At 36.4% G+C, this 19,429-nt stretch overlaps 1 pseudogene; it reads right to left on the reverse strand.

Annotated features, from left to right (window-relative positions):
- Nucleotides 1–18,303: 18,303 nt before the first annotated feature.
- Nucleotides 18,304–19,135, reverse strand: LOC141497326 (protein CREG1 pseudogene; annotated as a pseudogene).
- Between the last annotated feature and the right edge of the window lie 294 nt (nt 19,136–19,429).

Below are 19,429 nucleotides of genomic sequence, written 5' to 3' on the forward strand. Positions count from 1 at the left end.
TAAGTTTCTCTAGAGAAGGATTAGGTCCAACCTTAGATATACAGTCAGTAGCATCAGCATTGATTTAGGATGGCCTGTTGATAACACGATGAAAGGGTTCAACACATATCTTCAGTTTCATATCCTTAACATCAATCAAGTTGACTCCATTCAGTAATTGAGATGTACCTTAGGTCTTTGGCCTATAAATTACCTTCAAGGCTTCATAAAAATGCTTTGGATTGTTACTCTCAGTGTAAAATTCAATTTCATGTACCTTCTTTATGGGTCAAGAATCTTGTACCTCTCTAAGTTTTATTTGTACTTTTTAAAATTAAATATTTTATTCATTTTTCCAACTACATGGAACAGTAGCTTTCAACAATCATTTTTCTGCACAGATTTTGAGTTTTACAATTTTCTCCTTCCCTCCCCCCACTCTCTGAAATAGAAAACAATTCAACCTTGGCCATACGTGTAAGATAAAGCTAAACATAGGTCTATGTTAGTTATTTTGTGAGAGAAGATCAAATCAAAATTTCAGAGAGAAAAAAATAATACATAAAACAACTTTTAAAAATTGAAAATAGTAAGTTTTGGTTTTTATTTAAACTCCACAGATCCTTTTCTGGATGTGGATGGTGTTTTGCAGCACAAGTCATTTTGAATTGTCTTTGATTATTGTCCTGCTGAAGTGAACAAGTCCATCTTAGATGATCATCACCTAATGTTTCTATTGCAATGTATAATGCTCACTTCAGTCAGCATCAGTATGTGAAAGCCTTTCCAGAGTATTCTGAAGTCCCTTTCCTCATGGTGTCTTATAGAACAATAGTGCTCCATGACATTCATATGCCACAATTTATACAGGCATTCTTCAATTGAGGGGCATTCCCTCTATTTCCATGTCTTTGCCATGTACTTTACTTTTAAGAGCTAAATGCTGCATTCTTAAAGATGGATGAATTATCATTTTGGTAAACCCTAAGGAGTTCTCATTTTTCATTTAGCAAGCTCTGAATTTCCCTATTGTTTCTGTGAAACCAATGATGTTCACTAATGTTCTGGCCTAATTGAGTCAATGCAATGTTGTACCTTAAACCTCTGAAAGCTTCACTCTCCTTATCTGCTCCACTAGTTGCCAATAGTCTGTGTTCTCAGATTTTCCTCCAAGTTAGCAACAACTTCACACTGGGAGAAGCTCCCTGATCCATTGACTTCTGTCAGGCATCTTGCTTTGAGGTCACCACTTTTGTTGAAAGTAAATGTTTAGCTTGGAGAGGATAAATCTATGAACAGTCTATCACTCTTTACCACCATCTTGTAAATGTTCCCTGGTCCATTGACTGTATCTTCCTCTATTGGACCCCTATTTATGAAAGAATTCATAAATTTCTACTTCTCTAGGACCTCTTTTGAGGTGCTTTCCTGGTCTTTAACAGGGATGGAAAAAAGATGCTTCCTTCTGTTTAGGAATTCAAGATAATCACTAAGTCAGCTAGGAGTTTTCCCTTTTTTTCCTCTCAGGAAACATAGTAAAAAAAAAGTAATAGTTGTATTTTTCTCATTCAATTTGAAAGAAAGATATCTTTCCAATAACACCATTTCTTTTTCTTCTATATCCATCATGGATAAATTATCTCAACAATCCTAAAGAACAGGATGTCTATCTATTGAAGGAGACCTTAACTATTTCCCATGATGGTGTTTTACCCTCTGGAAGGGTCAAGTATCTTAAGGTCTAAGCAACTCTACTGGGGAAGGAATAAGGAAGAATCATTGAAGGTTAACTGCAATTATGCTGAAAAGCAGCCTGTGCTTATTAGGTAAATCTTCTTGGGTACTGGATTCAAATAGCTACTGCACAAGAGATAACAGTTCCTTCTTTGGATGGCATTGATTCATTATCTTCATTTCCCTTTTTTCTTTGACCTGGGAGCTCTAGATTTTGGCTTTAATGTTTCTAAAAGTTTTGGGGCTTTTTTTCAGAAGGCAACCAGTGGATTCTTTATCTTCCAACTTTGAACTTTGATTCTAAGAAATCTGTGCATTTGTCTTGTCTGATTTCTTGAAAGACAAATCCTATTTTTTGTTCTTGGTTTTTAGATAGTACAATGATTCCATTTTCCCCTCATTCACTTTCCATTCATTAAAAGAAAGCATTTAAATAAACTCTTCAAAAAAAAGAATTTTTCTCATTTTGAATTTCTGTTGAATTTTTATGCCCAAGTCCTGTTTTTCTACCCTGGGGTTTTTTGTTAAGATGTTTTATAGTAATTGCCTTCTATTGGATTTAAATCTCAAAATTCCCTGACACTGTAATAGCTCTTTGTGGTAGAATTCATTTTTGCTTGCTCAGATTTTTAACCTACTTCATGACTTCAGATTTCTTGTTAGGACTAAGCTCTACAGCACTTCTGAAGAGAAAGTCCCAGATAGTTCTGTTGGGGTTTTTTGGTGAAATTGTTGTCTTATTCTAGGATCTCAAGGACAGGATGAAGACTTGCACACTTTCAGTGTGCATAAAGGGTTCTGTTACAGGACAAAGTCTGAGTGCTACCTCCCCGCCCCCATCCCTATTTGAGATCTGCAGGTACTTAACCTTAATTTTCTTCTGAGCAACAGTGGAATGCTGTTGGACCCAGACCACTCAGCAAACTGGAAAGCTCTGTTAATTCAGAGGCACAAAATGATGGGTTCCCCATTCATCCAGGATTCCTCCCTGGTTATTCTTCTGCAGATGAGGGTAGATGTTGGATCTGAGATCCCACTCTGCTTCTGGGAACCAAGTCATACTGCTGCTATTGTTTGCTTATATATTTCCTCCTTTCTTGGTACACTGTTCATAACCTCCATACCTAAAAATTTCACTACTGGTTTAGGTTCCTTTCTTAATCTTCCCTGAATCTATAACTCAGAACTGGAGAGTAGACAACAAAGCTGCTAGTTATCCTTGTTGGTGTGTGTCTGTGTGTGTGTGTGTGTATGTGTGTGTGTGTGTGTGTGTGTGTGTGTGTGTCTAGAAGTACCCTTGTATGAATCTGAACTTCCTCGAGCCTTGGGTACAGAAGTGGTTGTGACCTTAACACTGCTGTCCCTAATGTCCCAATAGCTTTCTGTCTGTCCCCATATGCTTCAAAGGGCTAAATAATTGACTTGCTGTGACTGATTGCAGTTTTAACCATCAGGATTCATTCTTGTGCATTTTTCTAGACTTGTTAAGAGTTTTGTTGGAGGGGAGCTCACCTGTATTGCTTCTTATTATTTTACCATCTTAACTGCATTCCAGAAGTGAAGAAATACTGGTTTATAAATATGTGATAACTTAGTGACTTTTTGGAATTGAGTTTTCTTCTCTGTAAAATGTGGAGGCTGGATTTGGCATCTGAGGTACCTTTGATCAGTACATCTATGATGCTGTGAGCTGATCATTGTATCAGTCCCTTGTGATGATTGTAAACTTTATAATATTGATATTAAATTATTGTTTGATGTAATTGTAATGATAAGATTTCAATATGGAGTCACTTAGAACAAGAAATTAAAATTCCCATAAAAACATGTAGGTTAATTCGATTGTTTGTACTTTCTAAATCTTAACTCTTTGTTAGCCAGAGAAGGCTTACAAAAATTTGATTGGAAGAACTGAATAGATTTCAAGAACCTTGAACCAACCTCCTTCTGCTGCCTTAGACAGTTACTGTTACATTCTTCCATTGTTTTGTGGTCCTCATAAGGAAACTCCCCTGATCTAAGATTCACCCAAGTCTTATATCAGTTTTCTGTCATTTCTGAGTTTGATTAAATTGTCCCTTTTTACATTTAGTACTGGTTCCTTGTTCTCAAACAAAGCTTTTCTTAGGATATAGGATTTTATCACCTGAACCCCAATTTTGAGTATATTCCCTCCCCAACATGTCACCATCAAGCTGCAAAAAGTTTCTTGAAAAGGAGAACAAACTGCTGTTTGTTCACATTACCATATATCATGTTGGTATGCAATTTTGTTTGCTTGCTGTGACACATAATAAAGTTCAAGATTATGTCATCCTCCTTAGTTGCAATTTTCCCAAAATTCCCAAAGTCAGGTAATTGTTTTAAACCCAAGATATGAGACTGAACAAAAGCAGTGTCTCCATCAATAACATTGCTTTATAAAGCTTTTATTCAAATTGAATACAAAGGGCATAAAAACAGAATTATTCCTCATAAACAATGTAGACTATCCCACCAATGGCAAAAACCCTATCCTAGTTCAGTTTTCATTGAAGTCTTTTGGATGAATTAAAAAAAAATTTCATATCTCCCACTAGGGAAAGGAAGGAGCAGGTTTGAAGGACACTCAGAAAAATCCATTCCTCGTTGGCTAAATTCGATGGGATCCCACTTTTTCTTTGCTCATAATTACCTGCTTCACTGCTAGTTAAATGGCAGCTTGTTTATTGTACACAGAGGAAGCTGCAACATGGAGGTATAAATTGATCTGTTTTAGAAAACAATTTAGAATATATGCAAATGAAATCTCCATACCCTTTTTGTCAGGTTCTCCAACCAGTAGCAGCTCATCTTGTCAACAGATATAGCAAAATATCACCTTGAATATTCAGGTGTGCTTTCTATACATTCAGGTGTGCTTTCTATACATTCTTTACCTCTTTAAAAGATAATCTTTGGACTTCTGAACAATAGTATCATAAATAACCACTTGATATTTGCACTTCTATTTTGAATTTGCATGATGTTTTGGTGTTAGTGGTACTCTCTTGAATTGTCAGTCCATCAATAAGTTTTAAGTAAATAAGTTTATAAGTCTTTATTAAATTTCAAGTATGTTGCTAAATACTGTTAATACAAAGAAAGGCAAAAAATGGGCCCTCCTCTCAAGCAGCTCATAGTCTAATGGGGGAAGACAATCTGAAAACAAATTTTATATATGTGTATATGTATATGTATGTATGTATGTATATATATAAGCATTTTATGTATATATATAATCCTTATATACAATATTTACATGTATATTGAAGATATATATAAAATATAAAATTACATCCCACTATTTATTAGAATTATTTCCTAAATATTTCTTAATTCTAGTTCATTTTTCTCTCTTGATTATCTACAATTTTTCATAGAATTCAGGAAATGTTTCTCATAGACAATGGAATTTTAGTTGGGACTAATATGAGAAAACTGAGAAAGTCAGGAGGTAGAATAATGGTCATGGAATGGGGGGTGGGGAAAGGCAAGGAGTTGGCAGATGGAGCGTTTTGTTTGGGAATAGCAAAGAAGACCAATGTCACAGGCTTGTGAAATTATTGGGAAGTATGGAAGTAAGGTATGAGATGAAAAAAGATGGGTGGGGGTCAGGTTGTGAAGGACTTTTAAATGCTACATAGAGAAATTTATATTCAATTCAGGAGACAATGGGGATAATATCTATAGTTGCTGGCTATTCTCTTTGGGCATGCGGCCTACCACCATATCCCTAGTTTACTAAATAAGTTTGGAGTAGGCAGAAGGCTCTTCATGCTCAGAACTGCTGCCAGTTGTTTAATCATCTTGATTTCCCTGATCCCTTGGATTATGGTAATATGGTCAATGACTAAGAAAGTAGGCAATTTATAATATATGATAAAGCAACTTGCCTAGATAAGGGAGGCTCTCAAAAAGAAAAACATAAATTAGAACTCAAAAGTATAGATTTAGAGGAAAATTTAGCAGTATAGACTCAATATGCAAAACTTTTAAAAGATCTTAAGGACAAGTGCAGAGATAAACTAAGAATGATAAGATTTCAACAATCAAAAGTCACAAAAATCCTGAATAACATTCTTTTGAAAAGAAAGCAAACATCATATTAACTATTTTAAAAATAAGGAAACAATCAAAAAATTCACAAATTGCCAATGAAGAAAAATTACAAACTTAAATTACAAATGAATGCCATGCTCAAACTTCAAAATTTTATGTATCTAACATATTGTATTTATCTAACAACTGTATTTAGTCTAAGGAAGTCAGTTGAATAAACCAAGGCTCTCCTTTGCTTATGAGAAATCAAAGTGTAGGAATACAAATCAGTAAACAAACAAACAAAAACCCTCTCTTGAAATTATAAATTATAGAAAGAAGGGATCAGTTAATTAAGGGGGAAAAAATCTGTCTCAGTTACAAACTCTGATTACCCTTTCCAGCCATTTTACATCTAAGTGCTGGGGTGGCTAGGTGGCTAGGTGGCGCAGTGGATAAAGAACCGGCCCTGGAGTCAGGAGTACCTGGGTTCAAATCCGGCCTCAAACACTTAATAATTACCTAGCTGTGTGGCCTTGGGCAAGCCACTTAGCCCCATTTGCCTTGAAAAAACCTAACAAAACAAAAAAAAAACCTACTTCTAAGTGCTTATTCTGTGGAAACTACTGTGCTATAGATTGCATCAACAGAAATAAAACTGATAACAGTCCTTGCCCCAAAGAACATGCAATCTAGCCATGGGTATAGAAAATAAATAAGCCATCTTCCAGGACTATTATCCTGAATAACCTACTAAATATAAAATAATGATCATTCCCATAAGAAGGGAAAGCTGCACTCAGGTTCCAGAGCTTTTCTGTTTATCCTAAGTGGGTTACTAGTAGACATATTAAAACCATGTTTGAAAATTGTGAAAGTGACTTACCCAATAGAGGCAAGGGGTATAGATAAAGATTCCTTTAGCTTATAAAGATATAGTCATCAAATAAAAGGCAAGAATACATTTGGTAGTTCTGTTTCTAGTTCCGCTGAGTTCAGTTGAGGTACAAAAATCTTATCTTGAGTCTCATTTTTTCCATGGAGACAAGATTGAAGTGGGGGTAATTGGAATCAGAATAACATGAGGAACCAGGAAAATTTAAGTAGCCTTTGTGGAGTTTTGATGATGGATATGACAGCAGAGGGAATTTGCAAAGCACTCTTATTTTTTCGCTTATTTAATTCTCATAACAATCTGATGAAGTAGATAATTATTAACATCCCCATTTTACACATGAGGAAATAGTCTGGAAAAGGTTGTGATTTACTGAGGATCACATACCTATTGTCTGAAGTGGATTTGTTCTTAGGTCTTTGTAACTCCATATTCTACATTATATCTACTATACTACTTAATGCCTAGGGTTAGGGGGATGGTTGAGCTTATCACCTGTACAAAACCCTTTGTAATGTATGAAACAAAGCAACATTTCAACTGTGCCTGTGATCAGAGGCTATTAGTGAAATAAAATATCAATATTTGTGTAATCCCTGTATAGAAGGGGTCCTTGACACCTTTCTGGGCCCCAAGAAACTCCTCAGAAATATAACTTTGGCAAGGCGCCTTTGGTCTGAGAATAATCTGACAGGACCCAAATACTTGACCCTAGGGGTCACGGACATCCCATAAATTTGTCTAAGATTCACAAAGCACCCTTGTTAGCCTATTTATCTTGCTGTATCTGTAAAATTCCTGCTTCCTCCAAGGATTGCCTCGCCTTCCCCAGATGCAGCTGGAACCATAAGATAGTAATTTCACTCCCTCACACCTTTGGGAAGTCCATGAATACATGACTCCCTCCTTCTCAGGAACATGGTCAGACATAACACAAAGACCCTGACCCTTTCCCACTCTTTCTAGTCCCCTATCTATACTGAACCATATGTTGCCATATGTTTGTAGTCATATGACAAGAAAATATATGTAACTGCTGTCTTTGCTTCTGGATCCTGCTTGCTCTCAGTAACCCCCCCCCCAAAGAAACCCTAAACACTCAGAGACTGTAAGATTTGGGTCCTCTTCACCCCCAGACATTCCCCAGGAAATGAAAGAACTCCAAACATATTCAATTTTGGTCTCCGTCTCGCTCATTGGGTTCAGCATTAGTATCTGTAGAAGGAATAACTATGTTTAATATGAGTAACTCCATTTTCTTTTAAATCTACATTTTGGGATTAGGTTGATATGTAAGTTGTTTTTCTGTAATATGATAAACATGGCTTTAGATTGTCAATGACATGCATGTGTCCCTTAAATCATACAAAAAGACTATTAATGATATATTCTAAATTTAGTAAATAACTAATAACTATCTACTAATGACACATATGCCTTCCCTAAATCTGCTGAACATCTAAAAAGTATTTTCTAATAACATTAGGAAGTTAAGGTTTTGCTTAGTATTTCCTTTTATCATAACCTTAAGAATAATCCATCAGAATGTAGATGTATCATATAAATGTTGAGTCACTTTCAGTCATGTCAAACTTCAAAAGTGTAAGGAGTTATTATTAATTTAATAATATTAATTTAGTTTCTGGAGATTCTTTTCACACACAGACATGAGTAACAGTAAAAACAAAGGGGTAATTTGTTTTACTCATGACTGGTCTCTGAACTGTGCTTAACTGTGTTAAATGAAGTGTATCAGTATAACTTGTACTATGACTATAATCCTCAAAACTATACAATCAACCTAGTCATTCCCATATGACTCCCACTTGGATGGTCACAAGTAATGTAATTGTATTTTCCTGAATGGAGGGCTTGTCCTAGGAAAATCGCTCAAACCCCAAAATACAAGTCTGTATTTTCTGCCCAAATTTCAAGAAGGTGAAGTTCCAAGGAGTAATTCCCTGATTTGCAAATTGGTTCTTTGGGGGAAAAAAAGTAATTAATAGGGGCAGCTGGGTGGCACAGTGGATAGAGCACTGACCCTGGAGTCAGGAGTACCTGAGTTCAAATCTGGCCTCAGACACTTAATAATTACCTAGCTGTGTGGCCTTGGGCAAGCCACTTAACCCCATTGCCTTGCAAAAAAAACCTAAAAACTAAAAAAAAGTAATTAATAAACCTCTGTCTGATTTACTGGCACCATTTTTAGCCAGCTTTGTCATTGTCAAGTCAAACAAGGCTCAGTAAAAATTCGGTTAACAGTAGTAGCTACATTTGGGGATTTCTTGTCAAAGACACTGGAGTGGCTGCCATTTCCCTCTACAACTCATTTTATAAATAAGGAAACTGAAGCAAACAGAGTGAAGTAACTTACAAATGGTCACATAGCTAGTTCAGACTTGAACTCAGAAAGGTAAGTTCTCCTGACCTGATTAAACCACCTAGCTGCTCCAAACACTTATATTTAAACAGAACCATCAAAACCCAAGAAAGGTCAAATCATCAAATTGGTTTCTGAGTAAACCACTAGAACTAACTCCTGAAGATCCTTAACTAGAAGATTCCAACATCAATGAAATCAGTGCTGATTGATAAGAGACCTACCAGACCCACCTCAAAGGGAGAAATAGACTTCACCTGAGCAGTGCTTCATGCTTACAAGGACTTCTGAAAATCAGTCCATCATTTGTTTCTAGATGGGATGAGGATTGTATTGAAAAATAGATAATTTCATGCTGTTGATCAATGGAATAATTTCACATGAGGACAAGTCTTCCTAGTGTATGATTAAACTTAAAAAAACCTACATAAGCATAAGTTGATTTTATGTTAGGTAAGCAGTTTTATGTTACAGGATGTGTTTATGTGTTACATGAATTACCACATAAATTAACTCAATCTGCTCCTCAGAATATGGGTATTTCCATAAAAGTGCTTATTAATATCACAATCTAGAAATATCCTCCTTGAAATTCTATGTGCTCCCCAGTGTTTAATCTTTCCATTATAATGTGTCTAGATTTAGTCATACAGGGAACATAGAAGACACTTGCATACTGTATCATAAATTAACTGAGGTAACATCTTGAGATTCTCTGTTAAAGTAGGAAAATCCTATTAAAAAGGCAGTGTAAAGGGCCTTTAAAAAAAGAAGATAAAAAACAATGGAATAAAAAACATAACACAAGAATAGATAGTCTGATTTATAAATGGAAGAAAGTTTGATTTGGGGTTATCTAAGTTGGGAAGATAAAAATGAATAGGTAAAACTCCCCAAAATAAAAAAAAAGAGGTGTCTCATTCCTTCCATTCCAAATGTCTGTATTCAAACAAGGAAAAAGTAAATAGTAATTGATTGACCGTACAGGGTCAATTTTCTGATAAGATTCTGATAAGGGTTGCCTAAGACAAATGATTGTTAAAAAACTCTTTACATAAATCTTTGAATCTGACTGGGTTGCTATCAGCATATGATATGATACGTCCTTAGTTTAAGAAGTCTAAGCAACAGATGGAAAGGATCCAATTTCCCAGTCACACAGGTCTAGGTTCAAACAATGCAATAAAGTTTTCTCACAATTCTCATAATTTAATAAAGTTTTCTCACAGGCAGAAATTAGACTAGACCAAAAATTGAATAGAAAGAGAAATGAGACAGATCCCTAATTGAGTCACAAGATGGAATCTATGTGATTCACTCAATTCTCACAATTTTCTCAACTGGTCCCTTTGATTCATGGGGGAAGGACCAGTCCAGTCTCCCCTAGATCATTTAACTATAAAACTAAATTGATGAGGTTTCTAAATAAATTCATGTTCACTATCAGCATTATGTAATAAAAAAGACCACAAGGCAGCATCCTCCTCATAGTTTATTCAACAGACGATATAAAGTCCATGAACAATAATAATGATATAGAAACTTTGTCAAATAAACACAATATGTAAATTTTATAAGGTTACCAGATCAAACTAACTACTTAGAGGGATCACAAAGGACAGGTATTGAGAAGGGAGATTTATATGTCACCAAGGTAAGCAAGAAAACTCAGCAAATATGAACACCATTAAACAAAAGACCAGAGCAAGGTGATCATCACTAAAAAAAAGATGAGCATCACTAAAAAATAACATCAAGGGCAGCTATGTGGCACAACGGATAGAGCATTGGCTTTGAGTACCTGGTTCAAATTTGTTCTCAGACACTTGATATTTAGCTGTATGATAGCTGTATAACCCTGGGCAAGTCACTTAACCCCAACTGCCTCACAAAAATGAATGAATTAATGAATGAATGAGCAAACGAATGAACGAATAAATAAATAAATAAATAAACAAACAAACAAACAAACAAATAAATAAATAAATAGCATCAGATCTCAATGTCCATATTTTTTCCTTCAGTTGCAAATGTTTCATGTAGTTGTCTGGTTCCTAGAACTATGTTCTGTATATTCTAGGATAAATTCTATACCCTGGACAGTTCTGAAGAGAGCTCTGTTTTTCTTCCAGTCATTTGGAGAGATTCCTAGGTATTTTTACTGAAATCTGCCAGTAATAAGACTCAATACAATCAGTACAACCTCTTAAATTTTGTTTTTCCAATAATTAGTTCATATGGTGAAAATCAGTTCAAGTCTAATAGAAAATTTCATTTTTATATCACATACTGTTTTTATCTTTACTTAAACCCTGTACATGACAAAAGAATCTTTAACATAATTCTTGAGGGTCTAACCTATAAAATCAATACATCTGTCTTTTAAAATGATCAGAAATATACTTTAAATGGGAAAATAATTTCATTTTCTTTACTATTATTCATGCAATTTCAGATGCAAAATTCTTAATCCAATTTTGAGGATTTATTACTAAAACATAATCAAGTTCTGAAATTTCAGAGCGGATACATTTAGAAGTCAATCGTATGCATATATATATATATATATTCCTAATTTAGTAATTACAAATTTTACAATACATTTTAATCTTATTACTTTGTATAATTCCCCATTTAAGAGGATATCATCACTATATTTATAATTGTCCACATACTCTCATTAAAATTAAGACTTTTCATCTTTGCATCTTATTATAATAATTGAGAGATAGTCAATTAATTAAAAGATTCATTATTGTACTTAAAATGCTTCTAATGCACATCTGCCCTAATTAAAGATATTTGCTATGAAGGGAAAAGGAGAAATATAGTTTTCATAACAGGGAAAAAACTCCCTTAGCTCTGTTGAATAAGTCATATCTGATAGCCAATTAAGCTCCACATTATTCACAGGGTATCAAAAACCAGGATCAGGATTAACAAAATGGGAAAATTTCCTCTTTAGAATGGACATAATGAGGAAATGAGTCAAGAGGATTCTGCCCTAGGCCATGCCAAGATCATCCCCTCAACTTTTCTCAGGGACAGACTTATACCTGGAGCAATTTGTAGACTACAGCACATGCCATTTTCTGACATTGACTTCATGACAATTCAGACAACCAACACTGTAATCAAAACTCAAAATAATGTTAAATTATAGTCTCAAATAGAAAAATTTCACTAATCATAGATTAGGGCTTAGGTTATCAATTTTCTCATGTTTCCCTAACAGTTACATTCTATTTATCCTTTGCTTATCAATTAAAACTAACCATATTCTAGGGTTTCACACAAATACCTGATACTTGCCCCACAGTATATATTGAAAGTTCATCTTTAAACCATCTATTTGTTTTCATAGTTTTATGTGATAGCAAGTATTTTTCAAATGAAATTCACTCTATTATAGAAAACTTGAAAATTCTTTTCCCTTGGCAAGGAATGGAAGAGGGAATCCTATTTTCTCAGTTTTAGGTTCTCAAAGTTCAATATTTTAGATTTTGCAATATGCAGTCAGGAGGACTCTTAAGATTTTTATGACCTTGCCTTAATATAAAGTCTCAAGAAACCTCACAGATAAGAATATCTTAATGAAACTGCAACCTTTTCCCCCAGACCATGGATTTCCAACCCTTCAGCTCTTTTGGGCTGAATCATCCAACAAAAGCTTCTAAAGGGCCACATATAGATTTTGATATTTATTCATTACTACAATGTAATTATATTACCAATGAGTATAATAAAAATTTAATATGATAATAAAACATTTATTTTTTAAGCAAAAGATAAGAACTTGCCACTTTATTGTGAATACTGAGACTATTTTCTTTACACATTGTGGATAAGGGTCTCCAGATCTTCACACAACTTTTCTTTAACTTCATCAGTGTTTATGATGGTGGGAACATAGGTACTGATGATGGTGGCAAGGTGTTTTCCTGGAAGTGGTAGGACTGTCAAGTTGCACTATTGAAGTTGCACTGTAAATAGAAATGTTGGAATACTAGGCAGTTCAGTTCAAGAAAGGATTTCAGTATCTGCTATCTTCTCCTGCCAGTTCATCTTCTGAATCTTCCTAAGACAATTTAAATGGAAGTAATTCAATTTCCTGACGTGGCACTTAGAGACTGTCCAGGTTTCCCAGGCATATAGCAATGAAGTCACCACAACAGCTCTGTAGACTTTCAGTCTGGTAGTCAGTCTAATTCCTCTTCTCTTCCATACTTTCTTTTCAAGTCTCCCAAATACTGAGCCGGCTCTGGGTATACAAGAGTCAAACTTGTTATTGTATGCCTCCTTGGAAAGGACACTGCCAAGGTAAGTGAACTTGTCCACAGTAGTCATCAAAACACCATTTGCTGTAATTGATGGTTCCACATATGGATGGTATGGTGCTGGCTGTGTTTTCTTGGTGTTAATTGTTAGACCAAAATGAGCACAAGAAGCAGAGAATCAATTCATACTTTGTTGCATCTCAGTTTCAGAGGTTGCACTGAGTACACAATCATCTGAAGGTCATGCAGCAGCACTCCCTCCACTTTGCTCTTGGCTTATAGCAGTTAAAGAATTTGTAGTTAAAGAATTTGCCATCAGTGTGGTTGCTGACCTTGAGGCCTTGTTCCTCCTCAATGAAGGCGTTTGATGACATGGCTGAAAACATCATGCTTAAAAGTATGGGAGCAAGGACACAATGCTGTTTTACTCCATTGGTGACTTGGAAATCCTGAGAGCATCATCCACTATCCAGAACCCAGGCATGCACACTATCATGAAACTGTTCTACCATACTGATGAACTTCTCTGGGCATCCAAATTTTGACATAATTCTTCATAAACCTTTGTGATTGACAGTATCAAAGACCTTGGCCAAATCTACAAATGTTGTATTACAGACCTCTGTTCTGTTCCTGGCATTTTTCTGGGAGTCATCTGCTTACCCAACCTGACCTGATTACCAAGGTATTCAGGGAATCCCACAGTGTAGTCAAGACACATAAAAATCTACAAAAACTTCTTCAAAGAAGATTCCACTCACCACTGGTGCATGGAACATGCTCACACTCATAAATAACACAAGATCCAATAGACTTGAAAGATGAACAGCTCTTGTTGTGAGAGTACATAGCAGGTATGGTATCCAGCTAGCAGCCTTGACTGAAACTTCAAGGCTGGCAAATGAAGGCCAGCTTACCGAAGTCAGAGCTGGATGTATATTTTTCTGGAGTGGTCGCAGTGAAAGGGAAAGTCTTAGGTTTTTGCAATCAAAACTAATCTAATCAATATTCTGAATGCCTACCAAAGAAGTGAATGACAGGCTCATGACAAAAGAAAAAATAAAATAAAAGCGAGCAAGAAAAGGAGAAAAAAAAAACCCTTAAATAGTTACTATGGGGATAGTTTTGGGTTCAAATTCAGAAGAAAATAGTGGGGTTTTTAAAAAACACTACTTTTTCAAGGAGAAATGGCAAACTGTCCCAAGCAAAAAAAAAATAGCTCTTTGAAGAATTTAAAAGAATTTTAAAAATTAAATGAGAGATCAAAGGAAAAATTAGAAAAAACAAGAGCAATCCATGAAAATAAAGAAAATTATGGAAAGAAAGTCAGTCAACTTAAAATACAGAATCAAAAATTGAAGATAGAAATGAATTCTTTGAAAACTAGAATTGGGGGGTGGCTAGGTGGCACAGTGGATAAAGCACCAGCCCTCGAGTCAGGAGTACCTGGGTTCAAATCCAGTCTCAGACACTTAATAATTACCTAGCCGTGTGGCCTTGGGCAAGCCACTTAACCCCATTTGCCTTGCAAAAAGACAAAAAACCAAAAAACTAGAATTGGGTAAGGGAAATCTAATGATGCTATTAGATACCAAGAAATTAAGTGGCTAGAAAATAGATTGCAGAAAAAATAATATAAAAATAGTCAGACTACCTGAAAATTGTGATTAAAAACTTGATACAATATTACAAAAAATTATCAAGGAAATTGCCTTGAAGCTTTGGAACAAGAAGTCAAAGGAGAAATTTTAAAAATCCACTGACTACCATCTGAAAATATCTCAGGAGGATTTTGACATAATTCTCCATAAATCTTTGTGATTGACAGTATCAAAGACCTTGGTCAGATCTACAAATGGTGTATACAGACCTCTGTTCTGTTCCTGGCATTTTTCTGGGAGTTGTTTGCTTACCCAGCCTAACCTGATTACCATGGTATTAGGGGAATCCTACAGTATAGGAATGTTGTGAACAAATTCCAAAGCTCCCAGGTTATAGAGAAAATTTGGAAACAACAAGAAAAATATTTAAACATCATGAATTTACAACAAAGATTATTATACAAGACCTGTGATTGTCTTAATGAAGACAATATTCTTGAAGAGGAACAAAATTATATCACTATGTTAAAGTCAAGTTAGGGTGTATCTATGGCTGATCAGACCAAAGTGAGTTTGTATACTATTTTTTTTAGTTTTTGTAAGGCAGTGGGGTTAAGTGACTTGACCAAGGCCACATGGCTAAATAATTATTAAATGTCTGAGGCTGAATTTGAACCCATGTACTCCTGATTCCAGGCCCTGTTCTATCTACTGGACCACCTAGCCACCCCCCAAAATGAGTTTGAAATGCTCTGCCACAGATTGGCAGATCATGGGAATATTTGGGGTAGATTTTCTTAATTTGAAAATTTTACATATCTTTTGAGCTACTACAATTCTGCTTTGATCACAGAGCATAGTACCCTCTCTGATTAGGCCATGCCGTACTGGGCAATCTTATCCAAGTGTTTCCCAAATCACATAATCAATACCAAAGTTTTACAAACATACCTCGAATTGTCTTTTCTAACCAGCATGTGAGGACTTGCCCTTTGTGAGTTCTCCATAAATAGTCTTTTAGGCATGCATACATTTGGCATTCAAACAATGTGACCTGCCCATCAGAGCTGTGCTCCCTGTAGTAGAATTTGAATGCTTGGAAGTTTAGTTCAGGAATGATGATGATGTTTATCCTTCATTCCCAAAGAAGACCATGACATGACGGAATGTGATACCATGGCAAGTATATGAATTGGATTTGAGTGAGAGAGTGCTGTACTAAGTCACCAGACTTACATTCTCTTCTAGGTATTTGGATTCAGTAGTTGGATATGAATCAGGGTGATTGGAGATGAATCTGGATGTGAGGCAATCAGGATTTAATGACTTGCCCAAGGTGACACAGCTAGTAAGAGTCAAGTGTCTGAGGCTGGATTTGAACACCCATCCTCCTGACTCCAAGACTAGTGCTAAATCCAGGAACTCTCCAGGTGATCTTCAGAATATGCCTGGGACAATTCAAATGGACGTGATTCAATTCCCTGGTACTGGCATGGCACACAACAATGAAGTCAATACAATGGCTCTGTAGACCTTTCAGGTTTGGTAGTCAATCTTCCTCAATTTCTTTATAAGCCTCCCAAACCCAGAGCTAGCTATGGCAATACATGTGTCAAACTCATTGTCAATATATACATACCTGGGAAGTATACTGCCAAGGTAGATGAAATTATCAACAGTATTCAAAACTTCTTCATTTGCTATAACCAATGGTTCCACATAAGGATGGTGTGGTGTTGACTGATGGAATGTGTTTTCTTGGTGTCCATTCTTAGCGCAAAATTAGCACAAGCAGCAGAGAATTAATCCATACTTTGTTACATCTCAGCCTTCAGAGGCTACACTGAGTGTACAATCATCTGAAAACAAAAATTCATGCACTAACAATCCCTTCCCTGTCTTGGCTTGTAGCCTTTTCAACATTTTTTAGGTTGAAGAATTTAGTAAACAATGCAATAGCTGCCCTTGATGTTGTTTTCATCCTCATGGAGGGACATTTGACAACAACTGAAAACATTATGCTAAAAAGCATGAGGGCAGGCACTCAGCCTTATTTCATTCCTTTGGTGACTGGGAAAGCATGAGAGCATCATCCATTATTCAGAACCCAGAAAAGCAAGCTATCATGAAAATGACATACAATACTGATGAACTTCACCAAGCAATTTTTAGCATAACGTTCCATAATCTTTTGACACTGACAGGGTCCTCTGTTCAGCTGCAGACGTTTATTCTCGAGTTGACAGGCAGCAAATACCATAGCAATCGTTCCTCAGTGAAGCTGCACAGGCTCTCAGGTAGATAATGATCTTCCAAGAAAAGGATTAGCCTATAAAGAAGGACACTGGCAAGTCTTGCCAGCTATGATTGAGAGAGAGAGACTGCCCTGTGACTGGCACAAGGCAATCTATTTTGACCTTTATTGAAATGGACAATAGAGGAGTCTTTGAATCCTGGGGGATAACTTACTCTTGTCATATAACCCAGAAAATTTCACTCATTTTTTGTATAAGCAATGGACCCCACCCACCTAGTCTCAGCCGAAGTAGAATCAGCACCAAGTGATTTGCCACAGGAAAGGAGTCTAATAGTGTTCAGAGCCTCTTCTTTAATTGAAACCTTAACTAGGGAGGGATTGACCTGTTTTCCTGAGGTAAACCATCAAAGATTTCGGCATGGAACACAAGATCTAGAAGTTACTACATTGAAGGTTTATTGCTCCTAAAATACTAACTTTCATGAAGTAAAAAATAAGTATAACTTACCCAGAAAACTTATGTGTAATCTTGAATGAAAAGAAGACATTTAAAGAACAGAAAGACTTTCGTGTATTTGTGACAAAACAGCAGAACTTATTAGAAAATTTGGCACATAAGATTCCAGGAGAAATACAGAGATTAAAGACCTTATAAGAGCCTCAATAAGATCCAACTGCTTACTTTTATATATGAAAATGTAATCAGTACTCTTTTGACTGCCATCATTGTTTGGGTAGTTTGAAAAAAAGTCCTTGGTTGAGTTGCACCTGATGTGGTGATTCTAAAAAAGAACTGTGTAGAGAAAGATAAAAGAAGAATAATTATCCCATACAAATGAGACAAGAAAGGAAGAATTGAAACTGAAGGAATGAGTGGGGGGTAATGCTGGAATCTTTACAATGAATATATATGCAAAAAAGGTCTAAAAACCTTCTAATTTCAGAAGGAAATAAGAAGGCAAGGAGATAGGGTCAAGGAAAGGATAAGGGGGACTCAGAGAGGTAGGTAGGTTAAGGAATAAGAGGGCAAGGTAGCAGGTACAAGTAATGTAGAGGAGTGAGGAGTAATAGTGAAAAAAATAGATTGGAAGAAAATACACAAGTGACTAAACTAAATGAATACTCAGAGGAACCAAGATTCCTTAATGATATATTTCTTTAAAAAAAATTCAAAATGTCAAAAAATTCTTAAATCTAAATTTCTCACAGCAAATCTTTGATTTAAATATTGAGCATATGCAAATAAGCTTTTTTTTTTACCAAAACTATTCAGAGAAAAACTTTAAGCAGTTTTTCTATGCATCCCAAACAAAGTGAGTCAAGTATCTTGATGGAATTACAGAACTGACCATATTCCTCGTTACTAAGGTTTAGCTTTATAATATTCTTCAGGTGTAACTATTTTGGCTCCACCAAAGTAGTCTATGACCCAGATGTTGGATATAGCCAATTTAGCAAAGAACCAGTTATGATCTGAAGGCCATGATTCCATTTCAGGGTGACGACTGAATAATGACTTTTTTGCAAAGGTCATTTCTTCTGTATCATTCACCTTAGTGATTGATCCTGACAGCATTACATGAGCACAAAGGAGACTCTGAGGATCAAATCCTTGTGTCTTGCAATAATCAGTCTGAGCTAAAGTCACTGTCAAAGTGGCATTTGGATTCACCTGCAGGTCCCCCACCGACATCTGGAGCGGGCCGAGGTAGAAGTAGGGCACGCCGCTGCTCGCGCCCTCCGGCCCGTCGCTGAGGGAGAAGACGTTGGCGAAGGGCCGCGGGCACCGAGGAGATGGTGCCCAGCGCGCCCCAGGTGACAGCTTGGACCGTGAAGCGCGCCACGCGCGCCGGCTCCTCGCGGGGTGGGCAGCCGGGGCTCGGGCAGGGTAGCGGGCCGGGCCGGCGCCAACAGGAGCAGCAGCAGCAGCGGCAGCGGCGTCCGGGGCCCCATGGTCCAGGTCCGGCGGGCCCAGCGGGCTCGGGAGTCCCTGGACCTTGTTTTATTATGTCCTAATGTCTCATGGAGTCATTAGCTTCCATGTACTCAAATACAATTTTTAAGAAATTATTTTGGGGTGGCGTAGTGGATAAAGCACTGACCTGACCCTGGGTTCAAATCCAGTCTCAGACACTTAATAATTACCTAGCTGTGTGGCCTTGGGCAAGCCACTTAACCCCGTTTGCCTTGCAAAAACCTAAAAGAAAATTATTTTCTTCTTTTGCCATTTGATTAATTCTGTTTTTT

The sequence above is a fragment of the Macrotis lagotis genome, chromosome X, assembly GCF_037893015.1.
Source record: "Macrotis lagotis isolate mMagLag1 chromosome X, bilby.v1.9.chrom.fasta, whole genome shotgun sequence".
In the NCBI taxonomy this organism is placed as follows: domain Eukaryota; kingdom Metazoa; phylum Chordata; class Mammalia; order Peramelemorphia; family Peramelidae; genus Macrotis; species Macrotis lagotis.